Here is a 25,818-nt window from a genome sequence, read left to right as displayed (position 1 = left end):
TCCATTTCATATGAACTAATGGTATTTTTATAGTCCTCCATTGGCCCTGTTAAATGAACCATGTCATCTCATTTGACTTCCAGAGAAAAGAAAGAGAAAACATAACGGACTGCATTTCAACACTCGGTCCTCCCTCCTTCTTTTTGTCCTTTTTACATGGATCGCAAAATGTCGGGCGTGAGACAGAGAGGACAGCTCTGTGTTAAGCTGGGGGTTTGAAAACAGAAGAGGGAATTGTAGATTGTTCATGGCTTTTATCCATGAAAGAGAGAAATTTCCCCTCCACTTTTCCCACAGCGGATTGGGAGCAGTCGTGCACGTTTTAACTTCTGGATTTAGCCATTTGGATCAAGCTCAATCTGTGGAGTTGGATTTACGATCCACTATTCAGAGGATGGGAGCACTGATCCCTGGCCTCTCTGAGTTTCACTTTCAATCATTCCCCATTTCTCATGAACAACCCTGACAGAAAACCCTTAGAATTTACCACAAAAGGTCTCAGTACGTAACAAGACAGTCATTTACTCCTTGCTGTGAGAGAGAGTGATAGAGTGCCTGCATGTATGTATGTATGTGTGTGTGAAATGTGCAATATGTATGATGCAACACGACCAAAATCCACTCAGAGATAGCGTACAAATATTCCAGCCACACGAAACTACCAAGACGAAGATTGAATGTGATCGATATTCTGTAGTAAAATGTGCAGAGATCAATACGAAGAGTTATCAACTTGATATAATCAATCTCATGTTATCAGGCCATAGGAAAACAACCAGATGAATCTGTCTCTCTGTGGGCAGAGACTTTACGGGTGATGGATGGAGAATCAAATTGGATTCTCTCTCTCTCTCTCTCTCTCTCTCTCTCTCTCTCTCTCTCTCTCTCTCTCTCTCTCTCTTCTCTCTCTTCTCTCTCTTCTCTCTCTCCTCTCTCTTCTCTATGGTGAGTTGCAATGGGCAGAGTCAGAGATTGACAAAACACAGACATAGAGAACAAGAGAGTGACAGAAAGAGAGAGAGAGGGGGTCCTATATGTATGAGCTTATGGTTGGAAAATAAGTATTAACAGCCTGAGCTGATGAAAACACAGCAGCCTTTTAGTGCAGGCAGTAAAGAGGCCACTGCCAAACACACATTGGGGTCCTCGCAGGGCTGAGAGACGAAGCCTTGTTATTTCTCATTGAGTTCATGTGGACTAGATATACTGTAAGCGAGTTCCTACCTCACCTCCCTCAGGCGCATACATACATGGGCGTAGCGCGAAGGGACAAACACACACGGGTCCTATATATATACACGGGACACGTGTGTAAAGCACCCCTGTGCACCGAGATTCTAGCCCGAAAGCCAAACTAACACTTCTTTGCCTTTCCGTAACCAATAAATCAAAGCGTTTCCCGAGTTGTTTATTCAGCACTCGGTGCGTCAACCATTTTGACCTAGCACCGAGCGGATATCTATTTGTGGAAAATCATAGAAGAGAAAGAAACGCAGGGCTTGATGTTTCCTCTATGAGGATGAGCTGCATTCTGTCATCGCATTTCTCTGCGCCAATGTTGTTCCCTTTCCTCCCTATTGACAAATCCAATTAACTTGACATTACAGCGCGTGTATACCATGCCCAAATCTGCGATGCCAGCTTCGGTTGGCGCAGGGTGGGTGCCCACTGCCCAGGATGGATGCCAGGCTCGGGGCAGGGCAGGGCAGGGAGGCAGCGTGGCAGATGGGCACCCTTGTGGATGGGCCCTGGCATAGTGCGTCTGTTCTGCAGCGATAGATAGAGCGCTCGGACCTCCTCCACAGCTGGCACTGCCAGCTCACAGACGTGGGCAGTGCCAACTACTGCATCGCTCCTCTCTGCTTTCTGTCTATGCCACAATCCCTGTTCTGTCTCTTCGTCTTCTCTGACCTCCCTTACATACCCTCACTCCATACCCCTTCAATCAACCCTTCTGCCCTTCTATGCTCTCACCCACTTCCCCTCTTCTTGCCAATTTACAGACCCATGGCAGAGCCAACTGTCTGATCAGGCTTCAGCTCTGTTCCTGTCTCCTCTGGTCTACCTCCTTTTCCTAATAGTTCCAAGATGGCGTAGCAGTCAGACATCTTTGTCCTCCGTCCTGTCGTGTTCCATGTATATATATTTTTATATATTTTTCTTCGCATATCTTTTTCTAACCCCTTACTTCAAAATACTCTCCAGCATCCCGCCTCACCCAATGTGGTGTGGACCTGCTTTTTCTCTAAAGTATTTTTCTCTACCTCTATTACTGGAATCTCCAACATAAGTTAGCCAGTTTGTACAACGCGATTCAACCAGAGCATACCGGATGTATTTTTCTCTCCATATCCCCAGATTCCTACCGCATGCTCTGAACCTTCTCATCTTCCGACCTTCGCAGCTAACGTCCCCTGAATGCTAGCTGTCTAGAGCACAACGGACTGTTAACTTACGAGGCCCATCAAATACATTCCGAAGCTACTAGCTAGCAGTCAGCTATCCTTTGCTAGCGGTCATCAGCTACCTTTATCCCGGACAACTCTCGCCAGTCTGTACAGTGCGACTCAAACCAGAGCTAGTCGGACTTATTCTTCTCCATATCTCCGGATTCCTACCGCAAGCTCTGAACCTTCTCACCTTCCGACCTTCACAGCTAACGTCCCCTGAATGCTAGCTTTCTAGAGACAACGGACTGTTAGCTTACGAGGCCCATCGAATACATTCCGAAGCTACTAGCTAGCAGTCAGCTATCCTTTGCTAGCGGTCATCAGCTACCTTCATCCCGGACAACTCTCGCCAGTCTGTACAGCGCGACTCAAACCAGAGCTAGTCGGACTTATTCTTCTCCATATCTCCGGATTCCTACCGCAAGCTCTGAACCTTCTCACCTTCCGACCTTCACAGCTAACGTCCCCTGAATGCTAGCTTTCTAGAGACAACGGACTGTTAGCTTACGAGGCCCATCAAATACATTCCGAAGCTACTAGCTAGCAGTCAGCTATCCTTTGCTAGCGGTCATCAGCTACCTTCATCCCGGACAACTCTCGCCAGTCTGTACAGTGCGACTCAAACCAGAGCTAGTCGGACTTATTCTTCTCCATATCTCCAGATTCCTACCGCAAGCTCTGAACCTATTTTTTTTTAAATGTTTTTTATTATTATTAAATATATATATATTTTTCCCACCTAGAATTATAGCAGCTAACGTCCCCTGAACGCACAGCCGCTAATCCGCGGCCTGCTAGCTATCTAAAGCACATTGGACTGCTGGCTTAAGAGGCCCTTCGGACATATTTCTTTGGCCACTATACATATTTTGCCAATTGGCCTGGTTTGCCACACGGAACCCTGCTGATCCGTCCACTGATGTAACTGCACAAGGAGGCCACAACACCCGGCTACTCATGCCTCTCCCTAACGTCACCATGCCTTGTCCATTGCTGTTTTGGTTTGTAACTATTGTTTTATTTCACTGTAGAGCCTCTAGCACTGCTCAAAACGCCTCGGCTAACAATTTAGTTCCACCTCCCACACACGCAGTGACATCACCTGGTTTAAATGCTATTTCTAGAGACAGTATCTCTTTCATTATCACTATATGCAAAGGTTTACCCCCACTGTATTCACATCCTACTATACCTTTGTCTGTACATTATGCCTTGAAAATATTCTACCGTGCCCAGAAATCTGCTCCTTTTACTCTCTGTTCTGAACGTGCTAGACGTCCAGTTCTGTTAGCCTTTAGCCGTACCCTTATTCTACTCCTCCTCTGTTCCTCTGGTGATGTAGAGGTTAATCCAGGCCCTGCAGTGTCTAGCTCCACTCCCATCCCCCAGGCTCTCTCATTTGTTGACTTCTGCAACCGTGAAAGCCTTGGTTTCATGCATGTTAACATTAGAAGCCTCCTCCCTAAGTTTGTTTTATTCACTGCCCTAGCACACTCCACCAATCCGGATGTCCTAGCCGTGTCTGAATCCTGGCTTAGGAAGACCACTAAAAACCTTGAAATTTCTATCCCTAACTATAACATTTTCCGACAATATAGAACTGCCAAAGGGGGCGGTGTTGCAATCTACTGCAAAGATAACCTGCAGAGTTCTGTCTTACTATCCAGGTCTGTACCCAAACAATTTGAGCTCCTACTTTTAAAAATGAACCTTTCTAGAAACAAGTCTCTCACCGTTGCCGCTTGCTATAGACCACCCTCTGCCCCAGCTGTGCCCTCGACACCATATGTGATTTGATTGCCCCCCATCTATCTTCTGAGCTCGTGCTGCTAGGTGACCTAAACTGGGACATGCTTAACACCCCGGCCATCCTACAATCTAAGCTTGATGCCCTCAACCTCACACAACTTATCAACGAACCTACCAAATATAACCCCAAATCCGTAAACACGGGCACCCTCATAGATATCATCCTAACTCACTCGCCCTCCAAATAAACCTCTGCTGTTTTCAACCAAGATCTCAGCGATCACTGCCTCATTGCCTGCATCCGTAATGGGTCTGCGATCAAACGACCACCCCTCATCACTGTCAAACACTCCCTAAAACACTTCTGCGAGCAGGCCTTTCTAATCGACCTGGAATGACATCAATCTCATGACTGTATCCTGGAATGACATCAACCTCATCCCGACAGTAGAGGATGCCTGGTTGTTCTTTAAAAGTGCCTCCCTCACCATCTTAAATAAGCATGCCCCATTCAAAAAACGTAGAACCAGAAATAGATATAGCCCTTGGTTCACTCCAGACCTGTCTGCCCTTGACCAGCACAAAAACATCCTGTGGCGTTCTGTATTAGCATCGAATAGCCCTCGTGATATGCAACTTTTCATGGAAGTTAGGAACCAATATACACAGGCAGTTAGGAAAGCTAAGGCTAGCTTTTTTAAACAGAAATTTGCATCCTGCAGTACAAACTCAAAAACGTTCTGGGACACTGTAAAGTCCATGGAGAATAAGAGCACCTTCTCCCAGCTACCCACTGCTCTGAGGCTAGGAAACACTGTTACAACCGATAAATCCACTATAATTGAGAATTTCAATTAGCATTTCTCTACGGCTAGCCATGCTTTCCACCTGGCTACCCCTACCCCGGTCAACTGCCCGGCACCCTCCACAGCAACCCGCCCAAGCCCCCACCATTTCTCCTTCACCCATATCCAGATAGCTGATGTTCTGAAAGAGCTGCAAAATCTGGACCCCTACAAATCAGCCGGGCTAGACAATCTGGACCCTCTCTTTCTAAAATGATCTGCCGAAATTGTTGCAACCCCTATTACTAGCCTGTTCAACCTCTCTTTCATATCATCTGAGATTCTCAAAGATTGGAAAGCTGCCGCGGTCATCCCCCTCTTCAAAGGGGGAGACACTCTAGACCCAAACTGCTACAGACTTATATCTATCCTACATCTCGAAGGTCTTCGAAAGCCAAGTTAAGAAACAGATTATCGACCATTTTGAATCACACCGTAACTTCTCCGCTATGCAATCTGGTTTCAGAGCCGGTCATGGGTGCACCTCAGCCACGCTCAAGGTCCTTAACCTGTCTGGGCTAGGAGGCAGTATTTTCACGGCCGGATAAAAAACATACCCGATTTAAACTGGTTACTACTCTTGCCCAGAAACGAGAATATGCATATAGATTTGGATAGAAAACACTCTGAAGTTTCTAAAACTGTTTGAATGGTGTCTGTGAGTATAACAGAACTCATATGGCAGGCAAAAACCTGAGAAAATTCCAAGCAGGAAGTGGCCTGTCTGAGAATTTGTAGTTCTTCTTTTGATTCTCTATCAAAACTACAGTATCTCTGGGGTTACGTTGCACTTTCCAAGGCTTCCATTGGCTCTCTAAAGCCTTCAGAAAGCGGATTGAGGCGTCTTCTGTCTTTGACCTAGCACCGAGCGGATATCTATTTGTGGAAAATCATAGAAGAGAAAGAAACGCAGGGCTTGATGTTTCCTCTATGAGGATGAGCTGCATTCTGTCATCGCATTTCTCTGCGCCAATGTTGTTCCCTTTCCTCCCTATTGACAAATCCAATTAACTTGACATTACAGCGCGTGTATACCATGCCCAAATCTGCGATGCCAGCTTCGGTTGGCGCAGGGTGGGTGCCCACTGCCCAGGATGGATGCCAGGCTCGGGGCAGGGCAGGGCAGGGAGGCAGCGTGGCAGATGGGCACCCTTGTGGATGGGCCCTGGCATAGTGCGTCTGTTCTGCAGCGATAGATAGAGCGCTCGGACCTCCTCCACAGCTGGCACTGCCAGCTCACAGACGTGGGCAGTGCCAACTACTGCATCGCTCCTCTCTGCTTTCTGTCTATGCCACAATCCCTGTTCTGTCTCTTCGTCTTCTCTGACCTCCCTTACATACCCTCACTCCATACCCCTTCAATCAACCCTTCTGCCCTTCTATGCTCTCACCCACTTCCCCTCTTCTTGCCAATTTACAGACCCATGGCAGAGCCAACTGTCTGATCAGGCTTCAGCTCTGTTCCTGTCTCCTCTGGTCTACCTCCTTTTCCTAATAGTTCCAAGATGGCGTAGCAGTCAGACATCTTTGTCCTCCGTCCTGTCGTGTTCCATGTATATATATTTTTATATATTTTTCTTCGCATATCTTTTTCTAACCCCTTACTTCAAAATACTCTCCAGCATCCCGCCTCACCCAATGTGGTGTGGACCTGCTTTTTCTCTAAAGTATTTTTCTCTACCTCTATTACTGGAATCTCCAACATAAGTTAGCCAGTTTGTACAACGCGATTCAACCAGAGCATACCGGATGTATTTTTCTCTCCATATCCCCAGATTCCTACCGCATGCTCTGAACCTTCTCATCTTCCGACCTTCGCAGCTAACGTCCCCTGAATGCTAGCTGTCTAGAGCACAACGGACTGTTAACTTACGAGGCCCATCAAATACATTCCGAAGCTACTAGCTAGCAGTCAGCTATCCTTTGCTAGCGGTCATCAGCTACCTTTATCCCGGACAACTCTCGCCAGTCTGTACAGCGCGACTCAAACCAGAGCTAGTCGGACTTATTCTTCTCCATATCTCCGGATTCCTACCGCAAGCTCTGAACCTTCTCACCTTCCGACCTTCACAGCTAACGTCCCCTGAATGCTAGCTTTCTAGAGACAACGGACTGTTAGCTTACGAGGCCCATCGAATACATTCCGAAGCTACTAGCTAGCAGTCAGCTATCCTTTGCTAGCGGTCATCAGCTACCTTCATCCCGGACAACTCTCGCCAGTCTGTACAGCGCGACTCAAACCAGAGCTAGTCGGACTTATTCTTCTCCATATCTCCGGATTCCTACCGCAAGCTCTGAACCTTCTCACCTTCCGACCTTCACAGCTAACGTCCCCTGAATGCTAGCTTTCTAGAGACAACGGACTGTTAGCTTACGAGGCCCATCAAATACATTCCGAAGCTACTAGCTAGCAGTCAGCTATCCTTTGCTAGCGGTCATCAGCTACCTTCATCCCGGACAACTCTCGCCAGTCTGTACAGTGCGACTCAAACCAGAGCTAGTCGGACTTATTCTTCTCCATATCTCCAGATTCCTACCGCAAGCTCTGAACCTATTTTTTTTTAAATGTTTTTTATTATTATTAAATATATATATATTTTTCCCACCTAGAATTATAGCAGCTAACGTCCCCTGAACGCACAGCCGCTAATCCGCGGCCTGCTAGCTATCTAAAGCACATTGGACTGCTGGCTTAAGAGGCCCTTCGGACATATTTCTTTGGCCACTATACATATTTTGCCAATTGGCCTGGTTTGCCACACGGAACCCTGCTGATCCGTCCACTGATGTAACTGCACAAGGAGGCCACAACACCCGGCTACTCATGCCTCTCCCTAACGTCACCATGCCTTGTCCATTGCTGTTTTGGTTTGTAACTATTGTTTTATTTCACTGTAGAGCCTCTAGCACTGCTCAAAACGCCTCGGCTAACAATTTAGTTCCACCTCCCACACACGCAGTGACATCACCTGGTTTAAATGCTATTTCTAGAGACAGTATCTCTTTCATTATCACTATATGCAAAGGTTTACCCCCACTGTATTCACATCCTACTATACCTTTGTCTGTACATTATGCCTTGAAAATATTCTACCGTGCCCAGAAATCTGCTCCTTTTACTCTCTGTTCTGAACGTGCTAGACGTCCAGTTCTGTTAGCCTTTAGCCGTACCCTTATTCTACTCCTCCTCTGTTCCTCTGGTGATGTAGAGGTTAATCCAGGCCCTGCAGTGTCTAGCTCCACTCCCATCCCCCAGGCTCTCTCATTTGTTGACTTCTGCAACCGTGAAAGCCTTGGTTTCATGCATGTTAACATTAGAAGCCTCCTCCCTAAGTTTGTTTTATTCACTGCCCTAGCACACTCCACCAATCCGGATGTCCTAGCCGTGTCTGAATCCTGGCTTAGGAAGACCACTAAAAACCTTGAAATTTCTATCCCTAACTATAACATTTTCCGACAATATAGAACTGCCAAAGGGGGCGGTGTTGCAATCTACTGCAAAGATAACCTGCAGAGTTCTGTCTTACTATCCAGGTCTGTACCCAAACAATTTGAGCTCCTACTTTTAAAAATGAACCTTTCTAGAAACAAGTCTCTCACCGTTGCCGCTTGCTATAGACCACCCTCTGCCCCAGCTGTGCCCTCGACACCATATGTGATTTGATTGCCCCCCATCTATCTTCTGAGCTCGTGCTGCTAGGTGACCTAAACTGGGACATGCTTAACACCCCGGCCATCCTACAATCTAAGCTTGATGCCCTCAACCTCACACAACTTATCAACGAACCTACCAAATATAACCCCAAATCCGTAAACACGGGCACCCTCATAGATATCATCCTAACTCACTCGCCCTCCAAATAAACCTCTGCTGTTTTCAACCAAGATCTCAGCGATCACTGCCTCATTGCCTGCATCCGTAATGGGTCTGCGATCAAACGACCACCCCTCATCACTGTCAAACACTCCCTAAAACACTTCTGCGAGCAGGCCTTTCTAATCGACCTGGAATGACATCAATCTCATGACTGTATCCTGGAATGACATCAACCTCATCCCGACAGTAGAGGATGCCTGGTTGTTCTTTAAAAGTGCCTCCCTCACCATCTTAAATAAGCATGCCCCATTCAAAAAACGTAGAACCAGAAATAGATATAGCCCTTGGTTCACTCCAGACCTGTCTGCCCTTGACCAGCACAAAAACATCCTGTGGCGTTCTGTATTAGCATCGAATAGCCCTCGTGATATGCAACTTTTCATGGAAGTTAGGAACCAATATACACAGGCAGTTAGGAAAGCTAAGGCTAGCTTTTTTAAACAGAAATTTGCATCCTGCAGTACAAACTCAAAAACGTTCTGGGACACTGTAAAGTCCATGGAGAATAAGAGCACCTTCTCCCAGCTACCCACTGCTCTGAGGCTAGGAAACACTGTTACAACCGATAAATCCACTATAATTGAGAATTTCAATTAGCATTTCTCTACGGCTAGCCATGCTTTCCACCTGGCTACCCCTACCCCGGTCAACTGCCCGGCACCCTCCACAGCAACCCGCCCAAGCCCCCACCATTTCTCCTTCACCCATATCCAGATAGCTGATGTTCTGAAAGAGCTGCAAAATCTGGACCCCTACAAATCAGCCGGGCTAGACAATCTGGACCCTCTCTTTCTAAAATGATCTGCCGAAATTGTTGCAACCCCTATTACTAGCCTGTTCAACCTCTCTTTCATATCATCTGAGATTCTCAAAGATTGGAAAGCTGCCGCGGTCATCCCCCTCTTCAAAGGGGGAGACACTCTAGACCCAAACTGCTACAGACTTATATCTATCCTACATCTCGAAGGTCTTCGAAAGCCAAGTTAAGAAACAGATTATCGACCATTTTGAATCACACCGTAACTTCTCCGCTATGCAATCTGGTTTCAGAGCCGGTCATGGGTGCACCTCAGCCACGCTCAAGGTCCTTAACCTGTCTGGGCTAGGAGGCAGTATTTTCACGGCCGGATAAAAAACATACCCGATTTAAACTGGTTACTACTCTTGCCCAGAAACGAGAATATGCATATAGATTTGGATAGAAAACACTCTGAAGTTTCTAAAACTGTTTGAATGGTGTCTGTGAGTATAACAGAACTCATATGGCAGGCAAAAACCTGAGAAAATTCCAAGCAGGAAGTGGCCTGTCTGAGAATTTGTAGTTCTTCTTTTGATTCTCTATCAAAACTACAGTATCTCTGGGGTTACGTTGCACTTTCCAAGGCTTCCATTGGCTCTCTAAAGCCTTCAGAAAGCGGATTGAGGCGTCTTCTGTCTCTAGGCAGAGTATAGTAGCTCAGTTTCTCAGTGGTCTGCCTGGTGACCACGCTGTTTTTTCTTTTCCAATTTGAATGAATACACTATTGTCCGGTATGAATATTATCGCTATTTTACGAGAAAAATACCATAAAAATTGATTTTAACCTGTCTGGGCTAGGGGGCAGTATTGAGAATTTTGGAAAAATATGTTCCCATTTTTAACTGCCTCCTACACCAACTCAGAAGCTAGAATATGCATATTATTGTTCAGGTTTGGATAGAAAACACTCTGAATTTTCTAAAACTGTTTGAATGGTGTCTGTGAGTATAACAGAACTCCTATGGCAGGCAAAAACCTGACAAGGTTTCAAGCAGGAAGTACCCTGTCTGACAAGGAGTCGTGCGTCTTGCATCTTTTTATTGAAAAGTAAGGATCTTAGCTGTAACGTGACAATTCCCAGGGCTCCAATAGGCTCTCAGAGCCCGCGAAAACCCTGAAGGTTTACGAGGGAGCCTCAGGTTGAAACATATTATCGCCTTTTGTAAGTGGATGCTGAGACGACCTTTGAATGATGCGCGTGCATGAGTCGCTTCTGAGGAGAAATTTTATTCGGCTGTTTAGGCTCAATGCATACTCCCGGTCGGAATATTATCACTAATCTACGAGTTGAATGGCATAAAAATTGGTTTTAAACAGTGGTTGACATGCTTCGAAGTACGGTAATGGAATATTTAGACATTTTTGACAAGCCAACGCGCCATGCGCGGGACCGTGAAAAAGCATTCTAGAACTCACGAACAAAACGTCGCTGTTTGGATATAACGATGGATTATTTGGGACCAAACCAACATTTGTTATTGAAGTAGAAGTCCTGGCAGTGTATTCTGATGAAGAACAAGCAAGGTAAGAACATTTTTCTTATAGGAAATGTGATTTTGATGAAGGCTAATCTTGCCGGGTGTCTAAATAGCTAGCCCTGTAATGCCGGGCTATGTACTTAGATTATTGCAAAATGTGCTTCATCCGAAAAGCTATTTTAAAATCGGACATATCGAGTGCATAGAGGGGTAATGTATCTATAATTCTTAAAATAATTGTTATGCTTTTTGTGAACGTTTATCGTGAGTAATTTAGCAAACTGTTAGTAAATTCAACGGAAGTTTGCGGTGGTTATGCTTTTTCTGAACGTCACATGCTAATGTAAAAAGCTGGTTTTTGATATAAATATGAACTTGATTGAACAGACATGCATGTATTGTATAACACAATGTCCTAGGTGTGTCATCTGATGAAGATCATCAAAGGTTAGTGCTGCATTTAGCTGTGGTTTGGGTTTATGTGACATGATATGCTAGCTTGAAAAATGGGTGTCAGATTTTTTCTGGCTGGGCACTCTACTGACATAATCTAATGTTTTGCTTTCGTTGTAAAGCCTTTTTGAAATCGGACAGTGGGGTTAGATTAACGAGATTCTTGTCTTTAAATAGCTGTGAAATAGTCATATGTTTGAGAAATTGAAGTTATAGTATTTCTAACGATTCAAAAATCGCGCCACTGGAATTCCAGTAGCTGTTACGTAGGTGGGACGAAATCGTCCCACATACCCCAGAGAGGTTAAACAGCGTTTGACATGCTTCGAAGTACGGTAATGGAACATTTAGAATTTTTTTGTCCCGAAATGCACTCGCGCGTTACCCTTTGGATAGTGACCTGAACGCACGAACAAAACGGAGGTATTTGGACATAACTATGGATTAGTTGGGAAAAAAAACAAATTTCTTGTGGAAGTAGCAGTCCTGGGAGTGCATTCTGATGAAGATCAGCAAAGGTAATACAATATTTCTAATACTAATTCTGAGTTTAGTGTGCTTCGAACTTGGCGGGTGTCAAAATAGCTAGCCGTGATGGCTGAGCTATGCACTCAGAATATTGAAAAATGTGCTTTCGCCGAAAAGCTATTTTAAAATCTGACATAGCGATTGCATAAAGGAGGTCTGTATCTATAATTCTTAAAATAATTGTTATGTATTTTGTCAACGTTTATGATGAGTAATTTAGTAAATTCACCGGAAGTTTTTGGTGGGAATGCATGCTCTGAACATCACACGCCAATGTAAAAAGCTGTTTTTGGATATAAATATGAACTTGATTGAACAGAACATACATGTATTGTATAACATAATGTCCTAGGAGTGTCATCTGATGAAGATCATCAAAGGTTAGTGCTTCATTTAGCTGTGTTTTGGGTTTTTGTGACATATATGCTTGCTTTGAAAATGGCTGTGTGATTATTTGTGTCTATGTACTCTCCTAACATAATCTAATGTTTTGCTTTCGCTGTAAAGCCTTTTTTAAATCGGACAATGTGGTTAGATTAACGAGAGTCTTATCTTTAAAATGGTATAAAATAGTCGTATGTTTGAAAAATTTAAATTATTGCATTTTTTAGGTTTTTGTATTTCGCGCCACGCTGTTCCACTGGCTCTTGAATAGAGTGGGACGGTCACGTCCCACCTAGCCCATAGAGGTTAACGATATCATAACCGCCATTGATAAGAGACATTACTGTGCAGCTGTATTCATCGACCTGGCCAAGGCTTTCGACTCTGTCAATCACCATATTCTTATTGGCAGACTCAACAGCTTTGGTTTCTCAAATGATTGCCTCCCCTGGTTCACCAACTACTTCTCTGATAGAGTTCAGTGTGTCAAATTGGAGGGCCTGTTGTCCGGACCTCTGGCCGTCTCTATGGAGGTGCCACAGGGTTCAATTCTTGGGCCGACTCTCTTCTCTGTATACATCAATGATGTCGCTCTTGCTGCTGGTGATTCTCTGATCCACCTCTATGCAGACGCCACCATTCTGTATACTTCTGGCCCTTCTTCGGACACTGTGTTAACTAACCTCCAGACGAGCTTCAATGCCATACAACTCTCGCTCCGTGGCCTCCAACTGCTCTTAAACGCAAATAAAACTAAATGCATGCTATTCAACCGATCATTGCCCGCACCTGCCCGCCCATCTAGCATCACTACTCTGGACGGTTCGGACTTAGAATATGTGGATAACTACAAATACCTGGGTGTCTGGCTAGACTGTAAACTCTCCTTCCAGACTCATATTAAGCATCTCCAATCCAAAATTAAATCCAGAATCGGCTTCCTATTTCGCAACAAAGCATCCTTCACTCATGCTGCCAAACATACCCTCGTAAAACTGACCATCCTACCAATCCTCAACTTCGGCGATGTCATCTATAAAATAGCCTCCAACACTCTACTCAACAAACTGGATGCAGTCTATCACAGTGCCATCCGTTTTGTCACCAAAGCCCCATACACTACCCACCATTGCGACCTATACGCTCTCGTTGGCTGGCCCTCACTGCATACTTGTCGCCAAACCCACTGGCTCCAGGTTATCTACAAGTCTCTGCTAGGTGAAGCCCCGCCTTATCTCAGCTCGCTGGTCACCATAGCAGCACCCACTCGTAGCATGCGCTCCAGCAGGTATATCTCACTGATCACCCCCAAAGCCAATTCCTCCCTTGGTCGCCTTTCCTTCCAGTTGTCTGCTGCCAATGACTGGAACAAACTGCAAAAATCTCTGAAGCTGGAGATTCCCATCTCCCTCACTAGCTTTAAGCACCAGCTGTCAGAGCAGCTCACAGATCACTGCACCTGTTCATAGCCCATCTGTATACAGCCCATCTATCTACTTCATCCCCATACTGTATTTATTTATTTATTCTGCTCCTTTTGCACCCCAGTATCTCTACTTGCACATCCATCTTTTGCACATCTACCATTCCAGTGTTTAATTGCCATATTGTAATTACTTTGCCACCATGGCCTATTTATTGCCTTAATTCCCTTATTTTACCTAATTTGCACTCACTGTATATAGACTTTTTGTTTTATTTTTTTCTACTGTATTATTGACTGTATGTTTTGTTCATTCCATGTGTAACTCTGTGTTGTATGTGTCTAACTGCTATGCTTTATCTTGGCCAGGTCGCAGTTGCAAATTAGAACTTGTTCTCAACTAGCCTACCTGGTTAAATAAAGGTGAAATAAAAATACAATAAAAAATATGGTGTCCCTCCATCTATCTATCTCTGACCCCTTCTGCCCTGCCAGGCCTTACCCACCCCCTCCTTCCTACAGACATATCTCTCTCTCTCTTTCTCTCTCTCCTTCCCTGATCTGATCTCCTCCTCTGTATTATGTGAGCCAGGACTCTTCACAGTGAGTCTGTGGGATAATGAAGCCCTTGACTGAACCACCCTGCAGGCCTACTTGTTGGCTCTCTACCAAGGGTGTGAGCATGAACTCCCCTTAGCCCCCTTGCTTATCTCTCCCACCGTCACGCCTCTGGAAGACTCATTGAAAATCTTTTCTCGAGGCATCGGAAATCTGAACACAACAACATTCCTCCACTTAGTCTTCCAAGTGTGTCCCAGACCATCCTAGGCCTCACTGCTGAGATCGATTCAGTTGATATCTCAATAGGTTTTATGAACTCCATTCCACGTGCACTCAGCGGTGAGTTGCATTAGTTGTTGAGGTTCTCAACCCTTCGCCGCAAAATCTAAATCCATACACACACATATTTTAGCTCTCCTAACTTTTTTATGAGGCCCTACAAATGGAGCAGTGGGCGGTTTGGCAAAGTGTCAGAGTTCTGGCGTGTCCGACCTCGCTCCTACCTCACGCTGGTAGACACATTTAAATCAAGCTCAAAGGAACACAACATTGAAGCTGCTTTGATGCCTGGTGAACATCCAGATGCACAACAGGACAGGTGGGGGAGGACCAACACACAGCTCAGTAGCTAGCTAACACTCTGAAGCTACAGCACTCGGGGTCCAGCTTAGAATCAAGGACACGTCAATGTCATTGGAACCTATGAACAGGAGTTTTTCCTGGGTCAGGTCATATGAACAGGGAAACTCCGGGCCATAGTTGTAGCATGTAGTTATAGCATATAGCTAGTTAGTTAGAATTTGAATTCAAATTATCAGCCATTCAAAATGCTGCAGTGGCATGATCGTGTTGCTGCCATGGCAAGCCTGCTCTAATTAAAGGAACACATCTGTAGCATACAGTTGGGTTATAAAAGATAATTATAGCATATAACTAGAGCTCAGAGCTTTCCTGAGAGCTCATACAGCAAAAACTGACCCTGCCTATAAGATCAGTGATCACCCCCCAACAAAACACACTCCAGACATGTTCATTATATCTAGCATAGACATAAAGGAAGCACTTGAGTAATTGAAGGATACGAAGTGTATTGAAAGCAGGTAGTTCCACACAGGTGTGGTTCCTGAGTTAACTAAGCAATTAACATCCCATCATGCTTAGGGTCATGTATAAAAATGGCCTTTATTTTGGCTACCCTGGCTAGAAGAAGAGATCTCTGACTTTGAAAGAAGGGTCTCAAAGGAGCACAGGGGGTTTAAAGGGTGTGTGTGTGTGTGTGTGTCTCAGTTACCAGATCTCAACGCAAATGAACGCTTATGGGAGATTCTGGAGCATGTTTTACCATCATCAACAAATGCAAGCATTGAAGCTGTTCTGGCGGCTCGTGGTGGCCCAACGCCCAACGCCCTATTAAGACACTTTATGGTAGTGCTTCCTTTACATGGGCAGTTACATGTACATTCTACATTCTTACTCCGTCTTTCAGTATCATCAGTAACCATCTGTCCTATGAGGAACTTTAAACGGTACCTGTTGCACCACAGACACCCATCATTCCACTCAAGTTCATCCTTCAGACTAATAAGAAGTCTAGTGCAATCTCAGACGTGTCATTAGGAGATTTCAGGTTAATAACATATCATTAAATGAAAGACAACTGAAAACTATGTCTCATCTCATAGCTAGACTAAAGACTACGTATCTGATGAAAAACAAGATGTTACTGTGGTGTGACACTCAAGTGTGTTTTTCTACATGAGCTGCTATGGCCAATGACTATCATCATTCAATATACTGTATTTCAAACACCCCAATGACTATCATCATTCAATATACTGTATTTCAAACACCCAAATGACTATCATCATTCAATATACTGTATTTCAAACACCCCAATGACTATCTAGTCTTTATTTATTCAACATCAAAGTAAGCATTGGAGTTTAGCTAACAGAAAAGTGTGATAACTTATTAAACCTCTATGGGTCACCACAACATCGCACCTGCAATGAAGAAGCTCTCCTCTCTCTCTCTCTCTCTTTCTCTCTCTCTCTCTCTCTCTCTCTCTCTCTCCACACTGTGGTTCAATTCAGTCGGAAACGTCAGCATCCAATATGTCAAAGTGGGCTCTTGAGCAATTACTGTTTGATCACAGGCGAGTTAGCCAAGACACAACACAACACACACACACACACACACACACACACACACACACACACACACACACACACACACACACACACAGTCTGTTTTAACGGTGGGGGAATTCACTGGGCATAATATCTCAGCTGGATGGTTTTTATGTGCCGTGCTTATGCTGGCAAAATGTCTCCCCCAAGAGCTTGGTGTGACGGCTCTGGGTTATCTTTTTAATTAACACGCAAGCCTGTTGATGTTAATTCATTCATTCATTGAAAACAGACTGATCATTCCCCACTAGAAAAGATCAGACAGAAAATAAATGATGGATCCTAACCAGTCATGAGCGCAGCAGTTGAAATGTCCAGCATTTATTCTGGTTGTTTTTCCCTGAAATAAAATGTTTGATCTTTAGGTAGCACTTTGTTAATTCCTTTAGTTGATCAAGCACATCAGGGAGTACGATATAGTATTTTGGTGTTAAAAGAGTAAAGAAGAGTAAAAGAAGCAAAGTAAATGGTGGCCTTTCTTAGCATAAATAGGGTATAAATAGGACATAAATAGGGCATAAATAGGACATAAATAGGGCATAAATAGGATTAAATTGGACATAAATAGGGTATAAATAGGACGTAAACAGGACATAAATAGGGCATAAATAGGACGTAAACAGGACATAAATAGGGCATAAATAGGATTAAATTGGATATAAATAGGGCATAAATAGGACATAATAGGGCATAAAAAGGACATAAATAGTATTATATTGGACATAGATAGGGCATCATTAGGACATACATAGGACATAAATAGGCAAACGTGATATATTATGATATCATGAACGTTCATAAATGGATGATAGAACGGAGGCTTTATGGTCTTTTACTTTGTCAACATGTATTTAATCTGCCACAGACACCACAGACACCACAGACACTACAGATGCTTCAGACACTACATACGCTACAGATGCCACATGCACCACAGGCACCACAGGCACCACAGACACCACAGACACCACAGACACTACAGACGCCACCGACGCCACCACCACTAGACACTACAGACGCCACCGCCACTATAGCCACTACAGACAATAGAGGCACCACAGGCACCACATACACTTCAGACGCCATAGACACTATAGACGCTACAGCCACTACAGACGCGACAGACGCCACAGGCACCACAGACACCACCGGCGCTACAGACACCACCGGCACCACAGACACCACATACACCACATACACTACAGACACTACAGACACCACAGACAGTACATACGCTACAGGCGCCACCGGCACCACAGACATTACAGACACTACAGACACTACAGACACTACTTACTTCATGGGCTTGAACAGCGCCTGTCCGTAGTTATGGAAGGTCATGATGAGCTTCAGTTGAGTTCCTCCTGACTTCATGACTGTTTAGGGAAGACACAAAGAGGTCAAAAGTGAATTTACTGTACCATCTTGAGGTATAGAGACAGAGACATGCACACGACCATACATGCGCGCACACGACCATACATGCGCGCACACACACGCAGGCACACACACGCACCAATGACCCCCCCCTCCCCCCACCTCCACTAGGGATGTGACAAATGTAAACATTTTACTACAACAACTATTAAACAGCCGGTTTTACGTTAAAACTCGAAGAAAAAGTATAAAATTCCACATGAATTCACAGTGCAGAATATGTTCCTATTGCGTATGAGCGCTAGGGGGCAATGAAGTTCTATGTACCGCAGTAGACTGAATCTCAAACCGAACACTTGGATTAGGCCCTTTATCGAGTGGCCTGTTGCTGTTGTGTTCGATAGTGATAATTAGAGTCCGAAGGTGTTTTGGCCAAAATGAGCATTGAGACGATGCGTACTCGATGTCCCAACTGACACTTATCAATATTCCAAAAATATAAATCAATTGCAAGCATTGTCTTCCTCGACCTGTCCAGTAGCAGTGTGTAGGTAAAATCACTGGGGAAGGCAAGCCCCCCCCCCCCCCCCAAAAGAGCTATATTACAACCTGTGTGTTGTGATAATTGTGTTGTTTGCTCTATAACCTGTTAGTTCATATGCCTTGACACTGTGATATATAGGCCTAAAGGCAGAGACAATAAGAAGACACAGTGGCAGAATAAACTCAACCACATCTTTGTTTCATCACAAAACCGGAGAGCAACCTGTCTGGTGAAGTCCACAAAGCATATTGCATGTAACAAACAGTTTACATGACCTACAGCATAGTCAAGAAAGTTAATGTTTCCGACATTTTCAGACTTCTAAATAACTATTGATTTAGAACCACGGAGAGTTACTGCAAGTCACAAAGAAAACAGGAGCTGCCTCCAGTATTCCAGCACCATTTCAACTTCAACATTTCAACATCATCATATCCCCTCTGCTTAGTCTAATACACTGACAACTAAAAGATACCAAAACAATTTAGTACAATCAACGTAATCTAAATATGATGCGGCTGTTCATGATTCTGATTTCTATGTGCGAGCGCGTGTGTGTGTGTGCGTGCGTGCGCAAAACCCTACTTTTAGAGAAACATCAATGCAATCCTCTCTTTGATGTTGACGAAACCTAACCTGGGTGACACCTTTTTCCGTGTGTGTCTGTTTTCTTAACATAGACATACCTAAAAAAAATGATTGGTAACACTTTCTATGAATACCCTCTTCACCCTCTTCATAATGCATTATAAGCATTTTGAAGTGTTGTGAATGCACTTACAGTAATATGTGTATTCATAGGAGGTCTTACCAAACTATTGCCTTCAGTTCTTTTCAGTGATCATATTCCAGTGATGTACAAATACACTATTATGCAGGAAACAGTAGCTACTACACGTTTAGCTGAATCCATGCATGGATCTCCTCCTTTATTGCAAAGAGAAGACTCAATAACCCTGTTAGAGTTGGACCTGGGTAGGCTGTACAGTAACTGGAAAACTCCAGACTACCCAGGAGGCTAGAAGTCTTCCAACTCCAAAACTCTCTCCGCCCGTGTAAAAGAACAGTACAATTACCTACGCCCATCTTTCCCTTCAGATCTGGCCGTCGCTCCGTTTCACACGGAGGGAGTGGGCCAGGCTAAATCAGACACGCTCCAGACTCTGCCTGATTATCTGTCTAACAAAAGGCCTGAGAGGGGCTGTCTAAATGGCTTGTGTTTCTGTCATAATGGACAGGCTTTCAGGGGATTTGTCCATATATTACAGAGCATTATCTTGAGCATATTACACAACCCTGCAGCTCTGCCTAACCACAATGTAAACAAGCCCTGCAGTCTCCTCCTTCACTCTTTCTTTCTCCTTTGCTCTCACACTCACTTTATTTCTATTTCTCTGTCTTTCCCTCTCACTCTCTTTATTTCTCTGTCTTTCTTAAACTCTCTCTCTCCCAGCTAGGTCTCTCTGTCTTAACATTTCTCTCTTTTGATATAGGGCAAGATGTATTACATTTTCCGGTTGCTGGGTCATATTGATAGTGCTATCAGATAATCTAACATTAATCCTTTAGTTGTCCTAAACACTTTGCCACCGGGACCTGCCTATATATAAAGCTTTCTAAGTTGTGACCCGCCCCCACAAACAAAACCATTGTTTGTAACTAGGACACTGATAATGAGCCACGACCCGTTATCCAAAAGGAACTGGATGAGATGCACCAGCTGGGAAGCGCTGATCTAATCGAAAAAACTCAAAAAGGTCATCCCTGATGAAACATTGAAATGAGATTCATGGTTCAAGTGGATTGAAACTAGGCCAGTGTTAGTGTAGAGTAGCCTACAGTGTGAGTCACGGCCACCTGTAGTAGAAGCACTGCTATGCATTCCACAACGGTTATGATGGCCATCCATAGTGCTCTCTCTATCTGAGCATGCCTGAATTCATGAATGACAATGTCTTTTTTTTTTTTTTACAAAAGCTCCCACTCGGTGGAACACTTCTGTATCATAATGATGAATGCTCTCTCTTTCTCTCTCTCATTCTCTCTCTCTCCCTCTCTCTCAAACATACACACACAGGCGTACGCACGTACACGCACACACGCACGCACGGACACACACACACACCTGTGTTGCTGTAGATGTATGAGCTATGAGATGTTCTGCACGCTGAGAAAAAGGTCATATCTTTACAGAGAGACAGGCTCAACCAAACATTATCAGCAGGAAAAATGATGGAAAGTGGAACCTTTCCTCAATATCTGCACCCTGTGTTGTCTCTCTCCCTGATCCAGGCTGGACTGATGGGAAGGCTGCTGTCTGTGTGGAGGTACAGTACACACACACACACACACACACACACACACACACACACACACACACACACACACACACACACACACACACACACCCCACATTCCTCCCCCCACACAGCGTTTTATATGGCCATCTCTGAGTGCAGATGCAGTTGATTGATAGGCAGAGCAATGGAAACAGTGGGTGACACACACCTAGAACAAGAGGTGCCATGGAGCACCAGTGATTACATCCTGTCCAGGAGTGATTGAGGAACTAATATCAATGCTGTAGGGTGGTGCAGCGGTTCTTATTTTAGCCCTCGTCTTTGCATGGACACAAACATCAGCATAGACATGTATCCCTCGCATCCACGCACACACGCAAGCAGACACGTACACACACACACACACACACACACACACACACACACACACACACACACACACACACACACACACACACACACATATACACACACACACACACCGCCCCCCTTACACACACACAGGTCTATGATATGGCAGACCTCAGACTGTTGAGCGAGGGAGGCAGAACTTCATAGCAGCAGTAGCTCTCCAGTGGGAACAGAAGCAGTCACAGAGGTGGACCCATTTAGCCTGCGACAGCCACATAATGTCACCTAAACACTCTGTATGATTGCTTTGAGGTCTGACAGATTATTTTCCATAGCCAAACTGTTTGACACAGATGCATTGATGGTTTTTCATCTATTTTCTACTTCCTCTGAATGTATTTGCTATCTGTAACAAGGGCCTCAGGTTAAAATGAAGGGGGGTTTAATTGAAACTCAGGATTGGGACAAAAGCATTGGACGTTGATTAAACTTGGCTTTGTATAAAATGCCTTTACTTATGTGTCTATGTGTCTCTGTGTCTCTGTGTCTCTCTCTCTCTCTCTCTCTCTCTCTCTCTCTCTCTCTCTCTCTCTCTCTCTCTCTCTCTCTCATATACACACAACAGTCTCACAGAGATGCACTGCACAGTATTCTTGGTATTCCAGTTCTTCCCAGACTCACCCACACTGGTGATCCTCTGGGTGACCAGATCCTTGAGCAGGGAGTCCAGGACAGGGTTGTGTCTGGAGTAGAGTTCGTAGCGGTTGATACCGATGTGGAAGCGAAGCCAGTTAGGGTAGGACTCGGCTGTCACCTCCCCTGTAGGGGGGTACTCCTCCTCTTCCACATTGGCTTCATTGTGCCTGAAGAACAGAAGCGAGGGATGAGTTGTAGGAAAGGAGAAGAGGAGAGGAGCTCAACTGTCAATGCATTGTCTAATTCACTGCTACAGATTTGGTAATGAAGATGACTGCTACAGCAGAGGAGGCTGGTGGGGGGTGCTATAGGAGGTTGGGCTCATTGTAATGACTGGAATGGAATCAATGGAATGGTACCAAACACATCAGACACATGAAAACAACGTGTTGGACTCCGTTCCATTGATTCCATTCCAGACATTACAATGATCCTGTCCTCCTATACTGTAGCTCCTCCCACCAGCCTCAGGTGTGTTCATAAGGCTCACAGTATTCTCCTGGATTAATGGGTGTTTTTCAAGGTCTGCTTTGGGATTGGATGGATTTCAGATTTTTATGACGGTATCCAGGTTATCAAAAAGTTTCCTTAGAAATGTCATTAAGTCTAATCAAATGACACGAATTAAATCAAATATCACACTGGACGTCAAAGTAGAGTCCTACATGCAATATCAAGGAAGCTGACGTTTAATGAAGGTGTAAAATAGTGTAGTAATAAACAACACTATCTTGCTAAGCAACCTAAAGCCAATGTTTAGGATGTAACCACCATATATAACAATCACATCATCATAAAATATATTGGAGAGACTCACCTTTGAAATTCAATCAATAAGTTATTTACACAGCATCGTTATTGAAGTCGTACATAGGCTACAATCAAATCAAATAACCTAACATCTGTACGCCTACAGTGTTGGTTGAATACAGGACACATTTCTGCGGCCAAACTCTCTATTCTTAATTAAGTTCTTACATTGTAATAACCAAATAAGTATGAAAATAGTATGCCTACCCCCACATGCTTAGAAGATCATTAGATATTACAGTAAACCACGGCAGAATAAGATAGGTAAGTAGCCTACAGGTGCAAAGGGCAGGGGGGTGCTCAGAAGACCACCACAGTTCAGATCATAAGAAAGGCCATCGTTTGAGTGTGGATGGATAGATAGTTCATTCACTACACAACGGTAGAGGTGGAGAGGAACAGTTGAATAGATAGATTGGATTGTCTTCCAGTTAATGATGTCCCCATAGAATGGAGAGAGTGTGAGGAGAAATGATGATAGATAGATGGATAGAGAGATAGACAGCAGTAGAGAATACAGAATGGGTTTGCATGCAGGAGTACCACTTTGCAGTAGGTGCAATGAATAGTGTATGGACAATAAGTCATGTATATAGTCATGTAGCCTTTAAGCTAGGGGGTATAGTGGATAGCAAGCAGAGATACACTGACCGATGCTCAGTTCAAGTATCTGGACAAGTGGACCATCAGTTATTCATATCACTTTTGTATTCATTTAATTAAAACAGTGAAAGCCAGGGAGGAGGTCAATTTAAGTAACTATTGCTTGAGGGTAATAATCCATTTATGGCACTATACACCTGTCACCTTGATTTCTTATGAGGTGATACGCCTGCTTCCATTTATCCCCAGCTTACCATTCTTGATTTCCCGCTGCTTTCGGATAGAACCTGATGTCAGTATTGACGTTGAACAAGGTGTCGTCGTCTGTGAGGGTCGGCAGGTCCGTCTTGTATAAAGGATGCTCGAACAGAGCCGGCAGCCGGGAGATACCCGGCGCAGCAACGGTCTTACCCCCGCTGGCGTCTCTGATGAGCGGCTTCTGGTTATCCGCTGCCCCGTCGTACTGTTTCATTCGTTTGAAAGACTCCGCTCTCTCCCCAGTGGCAGGGATTTTTTCCAGGGAATGGGACGAGAGGTTTGAGCTCGGCTCGTTGCTAAAATCTTGCAGGATTCTCAGCGTGTGTTTGTTAGGCCAGCCCTGTTCCGCCACCGACCTAGCGCGTTGCTTCCCCCAGCTCCCGGCCTCCTCGCTCGGGTTGTGAGTGCACTGGCAGCCACCGTTGCCGGATTCCGGTCCCGCCGCTCGCTTCTCTAGTTTTGGGAGCAAGTCTATCATAATGTGCATGGTACACGCCACCAAAAACACCATGAGTATCAAAACTCGAAATTTACGAAACAGTATCATCTTGATCATTTTGTACAGGATTCACTTCCAAGTAGTTGTTGTTATATCACTAAACCAAAAAAGCAGCGCGCAACACCGATATATATATATATATATTACAATTATAGTCAATGTGAAATATGGAGCAAAAACCCAATGTAGATAATTTAGAGTTTTTTTCTGGTCATTCCAAACATAATCCGTATTATATCAGAAACTCCATGTTTACGCACAGAGCACTGGTCTTTTAGAAAATACTGAATTATTCATATTCAGCCAGATGGACATGCCGACTCATTGCGGAGAGCAGGCACCTGGGTCTGTGGCTATTCTGCATACAGCACAAAACGATATCTATCGTAATAGCAGTGAATAGTTTAGGGAATTTTAATTAAACGTGTTTTAGCACAATTGCGTCTCGAAAGCACTGTTCCATCCTCAGAACATGCAATGCTGAGCATAAAAACGTGTCAATGCTGTCCAATCGTCATTGTTTGTTAAAAGTCCGAGAGACAGTCTTTATTCTATTTCAGATTTTTTTTAAATGTGACCACAGTCCTTGTAGGAAATAGCAACAGGCACAAAAAAATGCGTTAAAGAAAAGCAACGCAAAAAAATCGACGAGATTTAAAAAAAAAAACATGTGATGCACTGTCAGCTGAAGATACCTGGGTGCGAGCCTAGGCCAGAACCTGTCAAAAATATACATCTTCCGTCACCGTCTTTCCGGTCAAGGAACAGCAGAGCAAGTAGGCTACACCGCTTGGCAGGTGCAGAGATTTTGGCTTCCACTTGTCCCGTGGCTGTTATACTTCTCAGTCGAACTAGTATGGTGCTCTTACTGGGTGGGTGTGTTAAATATTATGATCAAACCCTTCTGAGCCCAGCCTCGCCGGCGTCATAGGGAAGAGATTGGCTGCGTCTACATGCAAACAGCGATAGTGACATAAAAAGAGAGAGAGCTTCAGAAAGCGTGTTGGAACGATATACTGTAAACCTGGCTGCAACTCTCCACAGCGCAAGAAGAGGGCGTCTTCTATTTCTTAGTACCACTGTGCAGTCGACCAGACCCTGCGCCAGGATAAAGGGGGAAGTTGAAATCGGTGAGGGGGTACACTTTTGGGGTGTTCTTGGATTTGAATTATATTAAATGTGGCTTATTTCACGCTATACCACAATAAACATAAAGTTCAAATTTCGAGAATCCGAGATCATTGATTGAGTGCTTTTGAAGTGACAGGTTGGAGAGAAATATGCAGCCTATCTCTGCTGCGCTGTATCAGTACAATGGACAGCGCCCTGCACACTAAAGCAAGGCCGTTTTGGGAATGAATAGGCTGCAAGATAGATAGGCTGTTTGTCATAGGTGATTTACCCTATGTGAATGCAGCCATACATACAGCTGTTTTACCAAAATACAAACAAAAATACTGCAATACAAACGAATGAATGAAAACAGAACAAAACAACAGTACCAAGTAAGCCCAGTAAACAAAATATCAGATAAATAAAGGAATGACGCAATCTACGCTGAACAAATATATAAACACAACATGTACAGTGTTGGTCCCATGTTTCATGAGCTGAAATAAAATATCCCAGAAATGTTTCATACAC

General features: G+C 44.3%; 1 pseudogene; it reads right to left on the bottom strand.

Moving 5' to 3' along the window:
* The window catches only part of LOC115171700 (extracellular serine/threonine protein kinase FAM20C-like), a 71,372-nt pseudogene extending 46,188 nt beyond the window's left edge, over positions 1 to 25,184 (bottom strand).
* Positions 25,185 to 25,818: the final 634 nt, after the last annotated feature.

The sequence above is a fragment of the Salmo trutta genome, chromosome 32 (genome assembly GCF_901001165.1).
Source record: "Salmo trutta chromosome 32, fSalTru1.1, whole genome shotgun sequence".
Classification (NCBI taxonomy): Eukaryota; Metazoa; Chordata; class Actinopteri; order Salmoniformes; family Salmonidae; genus Salmo; species Salmo trutta.
This window is presented reverse-complemented; position numbering and strand designations above follow the sequence as displayed.